Below are 13272 nucleotides of genomic sequence, written 5' to 3'. Positions count from 1 at the left end.
GTCTGGGAAGTGAACACGGTGTTGGAGTTATGCTTGACGTAAGTAGTTTTGGATCACTTCTTGATCATACTTTCTCGAACGTGCCTTGCCTTCTCTTCTCGCTCTCATTTGCATATGTTAGCCACCAAATATGCTAGTCGCTTGCTGCAGCTCCACCTCATACCTTTTCCCTACCCATACGCTTAAATAGTCTTGATCGCGAGGGTGTGAGATTGCTGAGTCCCTGTGGCTCACAGATACTTCCAAAAACCAGTTTCAGGTGCTGATGATTACCGTGCAGATGACGCAACCCAGCTCAAGGAGGAGCTCAATGAAGATCGTGTTCGTAGTCTTGTTTCGTTTCCAGTTGATCAGTAGTGGAGCCCAGTTGGGGTTGATCGGGGATCTGTGTAGCATTTGGGGTAGTCTTCTTTTATTTTGGTTCCATAGTCGGACCTTGATTGTATCTGGCTGATGTAATGTTTTATTCATGTATTGTGTGAAGTGGCGATTGTAAGCCAACTATGTATCCCTTTTCCTTTTTGTATTACATGGGTTGTGTGAACATTACCTCACTTGCGACATTGCTTTCAATGCGGTTATGCCTCTAAGTCGTGCTTCGACACGTGGGAGATATAGCCGCATCGAGGGCGTTACAATAGTGATGTGCATTACCGAGAGGGCTGAGAGATACCTCTCCGATACACGGAGTGAAAAATCCTAATCTCGATCTATGCCAACTCAACAAACACCATCGGAGACACCTGTAGAGCATCTTTATAATCACCCAGTTACGTTGTGACATTTGATAGCACACTAAGTGTTCCTCCGATATTCGTGAGTTGCATAATCTCATAGTTATATGAACATGTATAAGTTATGGAGAAAGCAATAGCAACAAAGTAAACGATCATAGTGCTAAGCTAACGGATGGGTCTTGTCCATCACATCATTCTCTAATGATGTGATCCCGTTCATCAAATGAGAACACTTGACTATGGCTAGGAAACTTAACCATCTTTGATTAACGAGCTAGTCAAGTAGAGGCATACTAGGGACACTCTGTTTGTCTATGTATTCACACATGTATCAAGTTTCTGGTTAATACAATTCTAGCATGAATAATAAACATTTATCATGATATAAGGAAATATAAATAATAACTTTATTATTGCCTCTAGGGCATATTTCCTTCAGTCTCCCACTTGCACTTGAGTCAATAATCTAGTTCACATCGTCATGTGATTTAACACCAATAGTTCACATCTTTATGTGATTAGTTCACATCTCCATGTAACTAATACCCAAAGGGTTTACTAGAGTCAATAATCTAGTTCACCCTGCTATGTGATTAATACCCAAAGAGTGATCATGTTTTGCTTGTGAGAGAAATTTAGTCAACGGGTCTGCCACATTCAGAGCCGTATGTATTTTGCAAATTTTTCTATGTCTACAATGCTCTGCATGGAGCTACTCTAGCTAATTGCTCCCACTTTCAATATGTATCCAGATTGAGACTCAGAGTCACTCTAGATCGGTGTCAAAACTTGCATCGACATAACTCTTTACGACAAACTTTTTGTCACCTCCATAACCAAGAAACATATCCTTATCCCACTAAGGATAATTTTGACCATTGTCCAGTGATCCACTCCTGGATCACTATTGTACCCTCTTGCCAAACTCTTGGTGAGGTACACAATAGGTCTGGTACACAACATAGCATACTTTATAGAACCTGTGGCTGAGGCGTAGGGAGTGACTTTTCATTCTCTTTCTATTTTCTGTCATGGTCAGGTTTTGAGTCTTTACTCAACTTCACACCTTGCAACACAGGAAAGAACTCCTTCTTTGACTGTTCCATTTTGAACTACTTCAAAATCTTGTCAAGGTATGTACTCATTGAAAAATATATCAAGCGTCTTGATCTATCTCTATAGATCTTGTTGCTCAATATGTAAATAGCTTCACCGAGGTCTTTCTTTGAAAAAACTCCTTTCAAACACTCCTTTATGTTTTCCAAAAAATTCTACATAATTTCCGATCAACAATATGTCATTCACATATGATTATCAGAAAGGCTGTAGTGCTCCCACTCACTTTCTTGTAAATACAGGCTTCACCGCAAGTCTGTATAAAACCATATGCTTTGATCACTTTATCAACGCATATATGCCAACTCCGAGATGCTTGCACGAGTCCATAGATAGATCGTTGGAGCTTGCACACTTTGTTAGCACCTTTAGGATTGACAAAGGATTCTTGTTGCATCATATATACAATTCTTCTTTAAGAAATCCATTAAGGAATGCAGTTTTGACATCCATTTGCCAGATTTCATAAAATGTGGCAATTGCTAACATGATTCGGACAGACTTATGCATCGCTATGAGTGAGAAAATCTCATCGTAGTCAACATCTTGAACTTGTCGAAAACCTTTTGCGACAATTTGAACTTCGTATGTAGTAATACTACTATCAGCGTCTGTCTTCCTCTTGAAGATCCATTTATTCTCATTGGCTTGCTGATCATTGGGCAAGTCAACCAAAGTCCACACTTTGTTCTCATACATGGATCCCATCTCAGATTTCATGGCCTCAAGCCATTTTGCGGAATCTGGGCTCATCATCGCTTCCTCATAGTTCGTAGGTTAGTCATGGTCTAGTAACATGACTTCGAGAAAGGATTACCGTACCACTCTGGTGTGGATCTTACTCTGGTTAACCTACGAGGTTCGGTAGTAACTTGAACAGAAGTTTCATGATCATCATCTTTAGCTTCCTCAGTTACTGGTGTAGGAATCACTGGAACTGATTTCTGTGATGAAGTACTTTCCAATAAGGGATTAGGTACAATTACCTCGTCAAGTTCTACTTTCCTCCCACTCACTTCTTTCGAGAGAAACTCCTTCTCTAGAAAGGATCCATTTTTAGCAACGAATATCTTGCCTTCGGATCTGTGATAGAAGGTGTACCCAACAGTCTCCTTTGGCTATCCTATGAAGACACATTTCTCCGATTTGGGTTCGAACTTATCAGGTTGAAGCTTTTTCACATAAGCATCGCAACCCCAAACTTTAAGAAACGACAACTTGGGTTTCTTGCCAAACCATAGTTCATAAGGTGTCGTCTCAACGGATTTTGATGGTGCCCTATTTAACGTGAATGCAGCCATCTCTAAAGCATAACCCCAAAACGATAACGGTAAATCGATAAGAGAGACATCATAGATCGCACCATATCTAATAAAGTGTGGTTACGAAGTTCGGACACACCATTATGCTGTGGTGTTCCAGGCGGCGTGAGTTGCGAAACTATTCCGCATTGTTTCAAATGAAGACCAAACTCGTAATTCAAATATTCGTCTCCGCGATCAGACCGTAGAAACTTTATTTTCTTGTTACGATGATTTTCCACTTCACTCTAAAATTCTTTGAACTTTTCAAATGTTTCAGACTTATGTTTCATCAAGTAGATATACTCATATCTGCTCAAATCATCTACGAAGGTCAGAAAATAACGATACTTGCCGCGACCCTCAACACTCATCGGACCACATACACCGGTATGTATTATTTCCAATAAGTCAGTGGCTCGCTCCATTGTTCCGGAGAACGGAGTCTTAGTCATCTTGCCCATGAGGCATGGTTCGCAAGCATCAAATGATTCATAATCAAGTGATTCCAAAAGTCCATCCACATTGAGTTTCTTCATGCACTTTACACCAATATGACCTAAACGGCAGTGCCACAAGTATGTTGCACTATCATTATCAACTTTTCATCTTTTGGCATCAATATTATGAATATGTGTATCACTACGATCGAGATTCAATAAACCATTTATATTAAGTGTATGGCCATAGAAGGTTTTTTTCATGTAAACAGAACAACAATTATTCTTTGACTTAAATGAATAACTGTATTGCAATAAACATGATCCAATCATATTCATGATCAACGCAAACACCAAATAACATTTATTTTAGGTTTAACACTAATCCCAAAGGTAAAAGGAGTGTGTGATGGTGATCTTATCAACCTTGGAATCATTTCCAACACACATCGTCACCTTGCCCTTAACTAGTCTCTGTTCATTTTGCAACTCCTGTTTCGAGTTACTAATCTTAGCAACTAAACCGGTATCAAATACCCCGGGGTTACTATGAAAACTAGTAAAGTAAACATCAATAACATGTACTCCCTCCTTCCATCTATATAGGGCCTAATACGTTTTTTGAGGCTAACTTTGACCAAATGTTAGAGCAATAATATATGACATGCAACTTACACAAAGCATACCGTCAAATTCGTATGTGAAAGGAGCTTTTGATGATATAATTTTCACATTATGCATGTCATGTACTATTAATCTTGTCAATAGTCAAAGGTTGTCTTAAAAACGCATTAGGCCCTATATAGATGGAAGGAGGGAGTATATCAAATATACTTTTGTTCACTTTGACATCCTTCTTATCCGCCAAGTATTTGGGGTAGTTCCGCTTCCAGTGACCATTCCCTTTGCAGTAGAAGCACACAGTTTCAGGCTTAGGTCTAGCTTTGGGCTTCTTCACGGGAGTGGAAACTTGCTTGCTATTCTTTTCGAAATTCCCTTTCTTTCCCTTGCCCTTTTACTTGAAACTAGTGGTCTTGTCAACCATCAGCACTTGATGATTTTTCTTGATTTCTACCTTCGCCAATTTCAGCATCGCGAAGAGCTTGGGAATCGTTTCTGTTATCCCTTGCATATTATAGTTTATCATGAAGTTCTAGTAACTTGGTGATAGTGACTAGAGAACTCTGTCAATCACTATCTTATCTGGAAGATTAACTCCCACTTGATTCAAGTGATTGTAGTACTTAGACATTCTGAGCACATGCTCACTAGCTGAGCTATTCTCCTCCATCTTGTAGGCAAAGTACTTGTCATAGGTCACATACCTGTTAACACGTGCATGAGTCTGAAATACCAATTTCAGCTCTTGGAACATCTCATATGCTCCGTCGAGTTCAAAATGTTTTTTAAGTCCCAGTTCTAAGCCGTAAAGTATGGCACACTAAACTATCAAGTAGTCATCATACCGACCTTGTCAAATGTCCATAACATCTGCATCTACTCCTGCAAAAGGTTCGTCACCTAGTGGTGCATCAAGGACATAATTCTTCTATGCAGCAATGAGGATAATCCTCAAATCACGGAGCTAGTCCGCATCATTGCTACTAACATCTTTCAACATTGTTTTCTCTAGGAACATATGATAAATAAAACGGGGAAGCTATATGCGAGCAATTGATCTACAACATAGATATGCAAATACTATCAGGACTAAGTTCATGATAAATTTAAGTTCAATTAATCATATTACTTACGAACTCCCACTTAGATAGACATCCCTCTAATCATCTAAGTGATCACGTGATCCATATCAACTAAACCATGTCAGATCATCATGTGAGATGGAGTAGTTTTTAATGGTGAACATCACTATGTTGATCATATCTACTATATGATTCACACTCGAACTTTCGGTCTCAGTGTTCCGAGGCCATATCTGCATATGCTAGGCACGTCAAGTTTAACTTGAGTATTCCACGTGTGCAAAACTGGCTTGCACCCGTTGTATGTGAACGTAGAGCTTATCACACCCGATCATCACGTGGTGTCTCGGCACGACGAACTATAGCAACGGTGCATACTCAGGGAGAACACTTGTACCTTGAATTTAGTGAGAGATCATCTTATAATGCTACCACCGAACTAAGAAAAATAAGATGCATAACGGATAAACATCACATGCAATCAATATAAATGATATGATATTGCCATCATCACCTTGGGCCTTTGAACTCCATCTCCAAAGCACGTCATGATCACCATCGTCACCGGCTTGACACGTTGATCTCCATCGAAGCATCGTTGTTGTCTCGCCAACTATTGCTTCTATGACTATCGCTACCGCTTAGTGATAAAGTAAAGCACTTACATGGCGATTGCATTTCATACAATAAAGCGACAACCATATGGCTCCTGCCAGTTGCCAATAACTCTGTTACAAAACATGATCATCTCATACAATAAAATTTAGCATCATGTCTTGACCATATCACATCACAACATGCCCTGCAAAAACAAGTTAGAGGTCCTCTACTTTGTTGTTGTAAGGTTTACGTGGCTGCTACGGGTTGAGCAAGAACCGTTCTTACAATGCGGTATAGTGATTGCTTTTTGATCTTCAGAAAGAACCCTGTTCATTGAATCCGATTCAACTAAAGTTAGAGAGACTGACACCCACTAGCCACCTGTGTGCGAAGCACGTCGGTAGAACTAGTCTCGCGTAAGCGTACGCGTAATGTCGGTCTGAGCTGCTTCATCCAACAATACCGTTGAATCAAGAATCAACTAGTGACGGCAAGCAATATGTATATACCCACGCCCACAACTCCTTTGTGTTCTACTCGTGCATATAACATCTACGCATAGACCTGGCTCGGATGCCACTGTTGGGGGACGCAGTAATTTCAAAAAAATCCTACGCACACGCAAGATCCATCTACGTGATGCATAGCAACGAGAGGGGAGAGTGTTGTCTACGTACCCTCGTAGACCGTAAGCGGAAGCATTATGACAACACGGTTGATATAGTCGTACGTCTTCACGATCCGACCGATCCTAGCACCGAAGGTACGACACCTCCACGATCTGCACACGTTCAACTCGGTGACATCCCACGAACTCTAGATCCAGCTGAGTGTCGAGGGAGAGCTTCATCAGCATGACGGCGTGATGACGATGATGATGAAGTTACCGACGCAGGGCTTCGCCTAAGCACTACAACGATATGACCGAGGTGGAAATCTATGGAGGGGGGCACCGCACACGGCTAAGAGATCAACTTGTGTGTCTATGGGGTGCCCCCCTCCCCCGTATATAAAGGAGTGGAGGAGGGGGAGGGCCGACCCACTATGGCGCGCCCAAGGGGGGGAGTCCTACTCCCGGTGGGAGTAGGATTCCCCCTTTCCCTTGTTGGAGTAGGAGAGAAGGAAGGGGGAGAGAGAGGGAAGGAAGGGGGGCTGCCCCCCGCCCAATTCAGATTGGGCTAGGGGGGCGCCCTCCACCTTGTCCTTCCTCTCCTCTCTTCCACTAAAGCCCAATAAGGCCCATATACTCCCCGGGGGTTCCGGTAACCCCCCGGTACTTCAGTAAATGCCCGAACTCACCCGGAACCATTCCAATGTCCAAACATAGCCTTCCAATATATCGATCTTTATGTCTCGACCATTCCGGGACTCCTCGTCATGTCCGTGATCATATCTGGGACTCCGAACTACCTTCGGTACATCAAAACACTTAAACTCATAATATCGATCATCACCGAACGTTAAGCGTGCGGACCCTACGGGTTCGAGAACTATGTAGACATGACCAAGACTCATCTCCGGTCAATAACCAATAGTGGAACCTGGATGCTCATATTGGTTCCTACATATTCTACGAAGATCTTTATCGGTCAAACTGCATAACAACACACGTTGTTCCCTTTGTCACCGGTATGTTACTTGCCCGAGATTCGATCGTCGGTATCTCAATACCTATTTCAATCTCATTAGTGGCAAGTCTCTTTACTCGTTTCGTAATGCAACATCCCGTAACTAACCCATTAGTCACATTGCTTGCAAGTCTTATAGTGATGTGCATTACCGAGAGGGCCCAGAGATACCTCTCCAATACACGGAGTGACAAATCCTAATCTCGATCTATGCCAACTTAACAAACACCATCGGAGACACGTGTAGAGCATCTTTATAATCACCCAATTACGTTGTGACATTTGATAGCATACTAAGTGTTCCTCTGGTATTTGGGAGTTGCATAATCTCATAGTCATAGGAACATGTATAAGTTATGAAAAAAGCAATAACAAGAAACTAAACGATCGTAGTGCTAAGCTAACGGATGGGTCTTGTCCATCACATCATTCTCTAATGATGTGATCCTGTTCATCAAATGACAACACATGTCTATGGCTAGGAAACTTAACCATCTTTGATTAACGAGCTAGTCAAGTAGAGGCATACTAGGGACACTCTGTTTGTCTATGTATTCACACATGTATCAAGTTTCTGGTTAATACAATTCTAGCATGAATAATAAAAATTTATCATGATATAAGGAAATATAAATAACAACTTTATTATTGCCTCTAGGGCATATTTCCTTCACTAGGTATTACACCTAGATCGGATATGAACTCCTTCATCCAGACTCCTTCATTCGCTGCTTCTGAAGCAACTATGTACTCCACTTCACACGTAGATCCCGCCACAACGCTTTGCTTGGAACTGCACCAACTGACAGATCCACCATTCAATATAAATACGTATCCGGTTTGTGACTTAGAGTCATCCGGATTAGTGTCAAAGCTAGCATCGACGTAACCATTTACGACAAGCTCTTTGTCACCTCCATAAACGAGAAACATATCCTTAGTCCTTTTCAGGTACTTCAGCATGTTCTTAACCGCTGTCCAATGATCCACTCCTGGATTACTTTGCTGCCTCCTTGCCAAACTTATAGCAAGGCACACATCAGGTCTGGTAGACAACATTGCATACATGATAGAATCTATGGCTCAGGCATAGGGAATGACTTTCATTTTCTCTCTATCTTTTGCAGTGGTTAGGCATTGAGTCTGGCTCAACTTCACACCTTGTAACACAGGCAAGAACCCTTTCTTTGATTGATCCATTTTGAAATTCTTCAAAACTTTATCAAGGTATGTGCTTTGTGAAAGTCCATTCAAGCGTCTTGATCTATCTCTATAGATCTCGATGCCCAATATATAAGCAGCTTCACTGAGGTCTTTCATTGAAAAACTCTTATTCAAGTATCCTTTTATGCTATCCAGAAATTCTATATCATTTCCAACCAACAATATGCCATCCACATATAATATCAGAAATGCTATAGAGCTCCTACTCACTTTCTTGTAAATACAGGCTTCTCTGAAAGTCTGTATCAAACCATATGCTTTGATCACATTATCAAAGCGTATATTCGAACTCCGAGATGCTTGCACGAGTCCATAAATGGATCTCTGGAGCTTGCACACTTTGTTAGCACCTTTAGGATCGACAAAACCTTCTAGTTGCATCATATACAACTCTTCTTTAAGAAATCCATTAAGGAATGCAGTTTTGACGTCCATTTGCTAGATATCATAATCATAAAATGCGGCAATTGCTAACATGATACAGACAGACTTAAGCATCACTACGGGTGAGAAAGTCTCATCGTATTCAACTCCTTGAACTTGTCGAAAACCTTTTGCAACAAGTCGAGCTTTGTAGACAATAATATTACCATCAGCATCAGTCTTCTTCTTGAAGATCCATTTATTCTCTATGGCTCGCCGATCATCGGGCAAGTCAACCAAAGTCCACACTTTGTTCTCATACATGGATCCTATCTCAGATTTCATGGCCTCAAGCTATTTATCTGAATCTGGGCTCATCTTTGCTTCCTCATAGTTCGTAGGTTCGTCATGGTCTAGTAACATGACTTCCAGAACATGATTACCTTACCACTCTGGTGCGGAACTTGCTCTGGTTGACCTACGAGGTTCGGTAGTAACTTGATCTAAAGTTTCATGATCATTATCATTAGCTTCCTCTCTAGTTGGTGTAGGCATCACTAGAACTGATTTCTATGATGAGCTACTTTCCTATTAGAGAGAAGGTACAATTACCTCATCAAGTTCTACTTTCCTGCCACTCACTTATTTCGAGAGAAACTCCTTCTCTAGAAAGGATCCATTCTTAGCAACAAAGATATTGCCTTCGGATCTGTGATAGAAGGTGTACCCAATAGTTTCTTTTGGGTATCCGACTACAGGAATCAGGCACTTTGCCATCTGCCATGGCTGACGGCAGAGGCATGCCTGGCGGACGGCAAAGGCCTTTGCCATCAGCCAGTAGACGGCAACAGGTCCGACTGAATAGGCTATGGCGAAGGGCTCTTTACCGTCTGCTGGCGGACGACAAAGATGAAATGGTATTTGTTGTCCGCCAGCAAACAGAAAAAGGACCTCGACGGCACATGTGGCAGCTTAGGGCCATTAAGGGGTTAATGGTGTGCTTTGCCATCTGCTGGTAGACAACAAAGATGCAAAGTTCTTTGCCGTCTGCCAACGGACGACAAAGAAACCATATAGGCCAGCCAAGTGCCCCCAGGTTGCACAGGTAGCTCCATGTGGCAGCTTTGCCGTTTGCCAGCAGACGGCAAAGTGCCTGTATAGCCCCTGTTTTTTCTTAAATTCATTCAATTTGACAGAATTTCACACACACATATATATATACACACACACATTTCAAAATAATTTCAATAAGCATACCAACAATAAGTTTCCAACAACATAAGAAACATATAAGTTTCCAACAACATATCCAACATACAATGATTTTCAACAAGAAGTATTCAACAACATATCCATATATACATACATATCCGAAAGAAGTTTCCAACAACATATCCATATATACATACATATCCAAAAGAAGTTTCCAACAAGTTTCCATAAACAAAAAGGAAGCACAAGGAGAAGAGTACACTCCATCAATGCAAGTTTCCTCATCTAAAGAAGATCTGCAAATTGGGAAATATGAAAGTTAGAGAAGAAGAAGAAGACTAGCTAGAAGGAAAAGAAGAAAAGGAAGAAGAAAAATAAGAAGAATTTATCTTCTCTTTCTTTTTCTCCTCTCCTCTTCTTTATCTTCTTCTTATAACTAAGCTAGGTAAAAATGCTAAGTTTGTAGGTGATTTTAGAGCTAAGCTAGGTAAATAGGTCATTTTGGAGCTAACCTAGGTAAAATGGATCATATTGGAGCTAACCTAGGTAAACTTAGTCATTTGGGAGCTAACCTAGGTAAAATGGATCATATTGGAGCTAACCTAGCTAAAATTGGTCATTTTGGAGCTAACCTAGCTAATTATGCAATTTTTGAGTTAACTAAGCATATTATGCCATTTTTGACATAAGTAAGCTAAGTATAGGTCTTTCTTGAGCTAACCCAGGTAACTAAGCACATTAGAGCTAATTAAGCATATTAGAGCTAATTTAGCATTTTAGAGCTAACTTAGATCATTTTGGAGCTAACTTAGGTAAAATTGAACATTTGGAGCTAATTTGGCTTATTATGTCATTTTTGAGGAAAATAAGCTAACTATATGACATATATGAGGTTACCAAGATTGTTATGCCATTTCAAACCTAAGTAAGCTAATTATGCCACTTTTTACATAAGTAAGCTAAGTGTATGTCATTATTGAGCAAACCTAGATAACTAAGCATATTAGAGCTAACTTAGCATATTAGAGCTAACTTAGGTCATTTAGGAGGAAACAAAGCTAAGTATAGATCATTTTGGAGATCTGACATACCTGACATACTTCACTCCTCCTTCTCCTTCTCCTTCATCATCCTGATGCGCTTAGAGCGGCGAGGCAGTGGGATGTACTCTTCTACCACAATTGGCATGGTCATGTCGCCCGGCTGTGGGATCGCCGGCGCCAGCACCATCGCGAGGTCATTGTCAGGCACCACCACCATCGCGAGGCCATCTTCAGGCAGCACCATCACTAGGTCACCCTCAACCACCACCATCTCTTGCCCATCATCAGCCACCACCATCGCTTGGCCATCGTCAGCCACCACCGTCGCTAGGTCATCGTCAGACAGAATAGGCTGCACCTCCTCATCCCCACTCTGCTCCTCTTCTTCCCGACTCCATTCTGGATCATCCTCGCTACTGCTTCCATTGTAGCCAGACTCGCTGTTGCGTTTGCTGTAGCCAGACTCGCTGTTGCTGCTCCCATTGCCTGACCAAATGCAACAAAGGTTTTTCAACAATCAGTGTGAGACAATGCCAAATGGAGAGGAAGAAGAGGCAGAGCGTACTGGCATCATTGTCGTCCTGGTAGCGCATCCGGCACATAGTCATGTGGAACACCTTCATGGTGAGCATGGCGTCGCCGTCATACCTGAAGACAAGGAAGTACCCATGGTGCAGGTCGTAGGCATGGACGAACTGCTCCCTGCCACGACACAGGTACATGTGGTCATTCCTGATCACCACCTCCACGTCCCAAAGCCCGCGAAGCCCGCTGCCGGCCTATTGCAGCTTCACATTCTTTGGTCGATGGCCGTCCAACATCTTCATAAAAGTGTCAGGCAGCCTCTACAGTGTGGGTCAAGGAGTGATGTAGCAAGCAACAAAGTTATGATAAAGAGATGGGTGAAGGGGAGATCTCTCCTTTTATATACCTGCCTCCTGGAGGAATTCTCAAGTACAATCGTGAAGAACTCGAAACCTTCCAAGTCGTACTCCGGTGTGGCAGAGCGCAGCCTGTGGTGGCGGCCTCCCCCCATCTCTGATAAGCAGCAGAAGATACCAATTACTACCCTTACAACATTATCAAACAACATTACAGCAACATAAGTTTTGAGCAGTAGATAATCAACTACACCAAGTCATCATTTCATATTCAAAAAGCAATGCACTTGTGGACATATGATGGCAATAGCTAGAACCCTTCAAAACTAGGGATTTCTTTAGACATGAAACAAAACTAAAAATGTAAACCAAATTCTCATATTCAAAAAGCAATGCACTTGTGGCTATAAGGCTATACATGTATGTTGTTCATTAGGATTTTACCCCTTCCATTAAAGAGAAGAAGAATCAATCTTTCCTGTTGCATCTGAAAATTATCATTAATGCAAACTAATTGCTTCTTCTTTTCTATAACACACTTTAATTAATGGGTACAAAATTTTGAGCACACCTAGGTTTTATTTAAAGAAAACATTACCATGTTCTCGACACATACATCACAGTGAATACTTACTTACCATGCATATTTTGGTTATGTGGCGCTGCTATTCTTCTAGCACTAGGAGATATGTATAGCCTAAGGATGATCAGCAAAATAATCTTGATTAACTAATCGAAAATCCAACAGATCAGCATGTCTCACTCGAACCAAACTGATATGTATGTTAAACATCACATACAAGTAATTCGAATAAAAAAATGTTAGCGAAACCAGAAGACACAAAGACATGCTGTCTAGTGAATATTTAAATAAAACTAAATGTAAACCAAAACTTAAAAAACAAAATCAAAACCTAAACTAAACCAAGCCTAAATTAAACTAAATCTAAAAAAGCAGAAAAAGATAAAAGTTCTCATCGGAGGGGTCGCCGGAGCGGCGGGGCGGCCGCGGGGGTGGAGGGGA

The sequence above is a fragment of the Triticum dicoccoides genome, chromosome 2A, assembly GCF_002162155.2.
Source record: "Triticum dicoccoides isolate Atlit2015 ecotype Zavitan chromosome 2A, WEW_v2.0, whole genome shotgun sequence".
Classification (NCBI taxonomy): domain Eukaryota; kingdom Viridiplantae; phylum Streptophyta; class Magnoliopsida; order Poales; family Poaceae; genus Triticum; species Triticum dicoccoides.
This window is presented reverse-complemented; position numbering follows the sequence as displayed.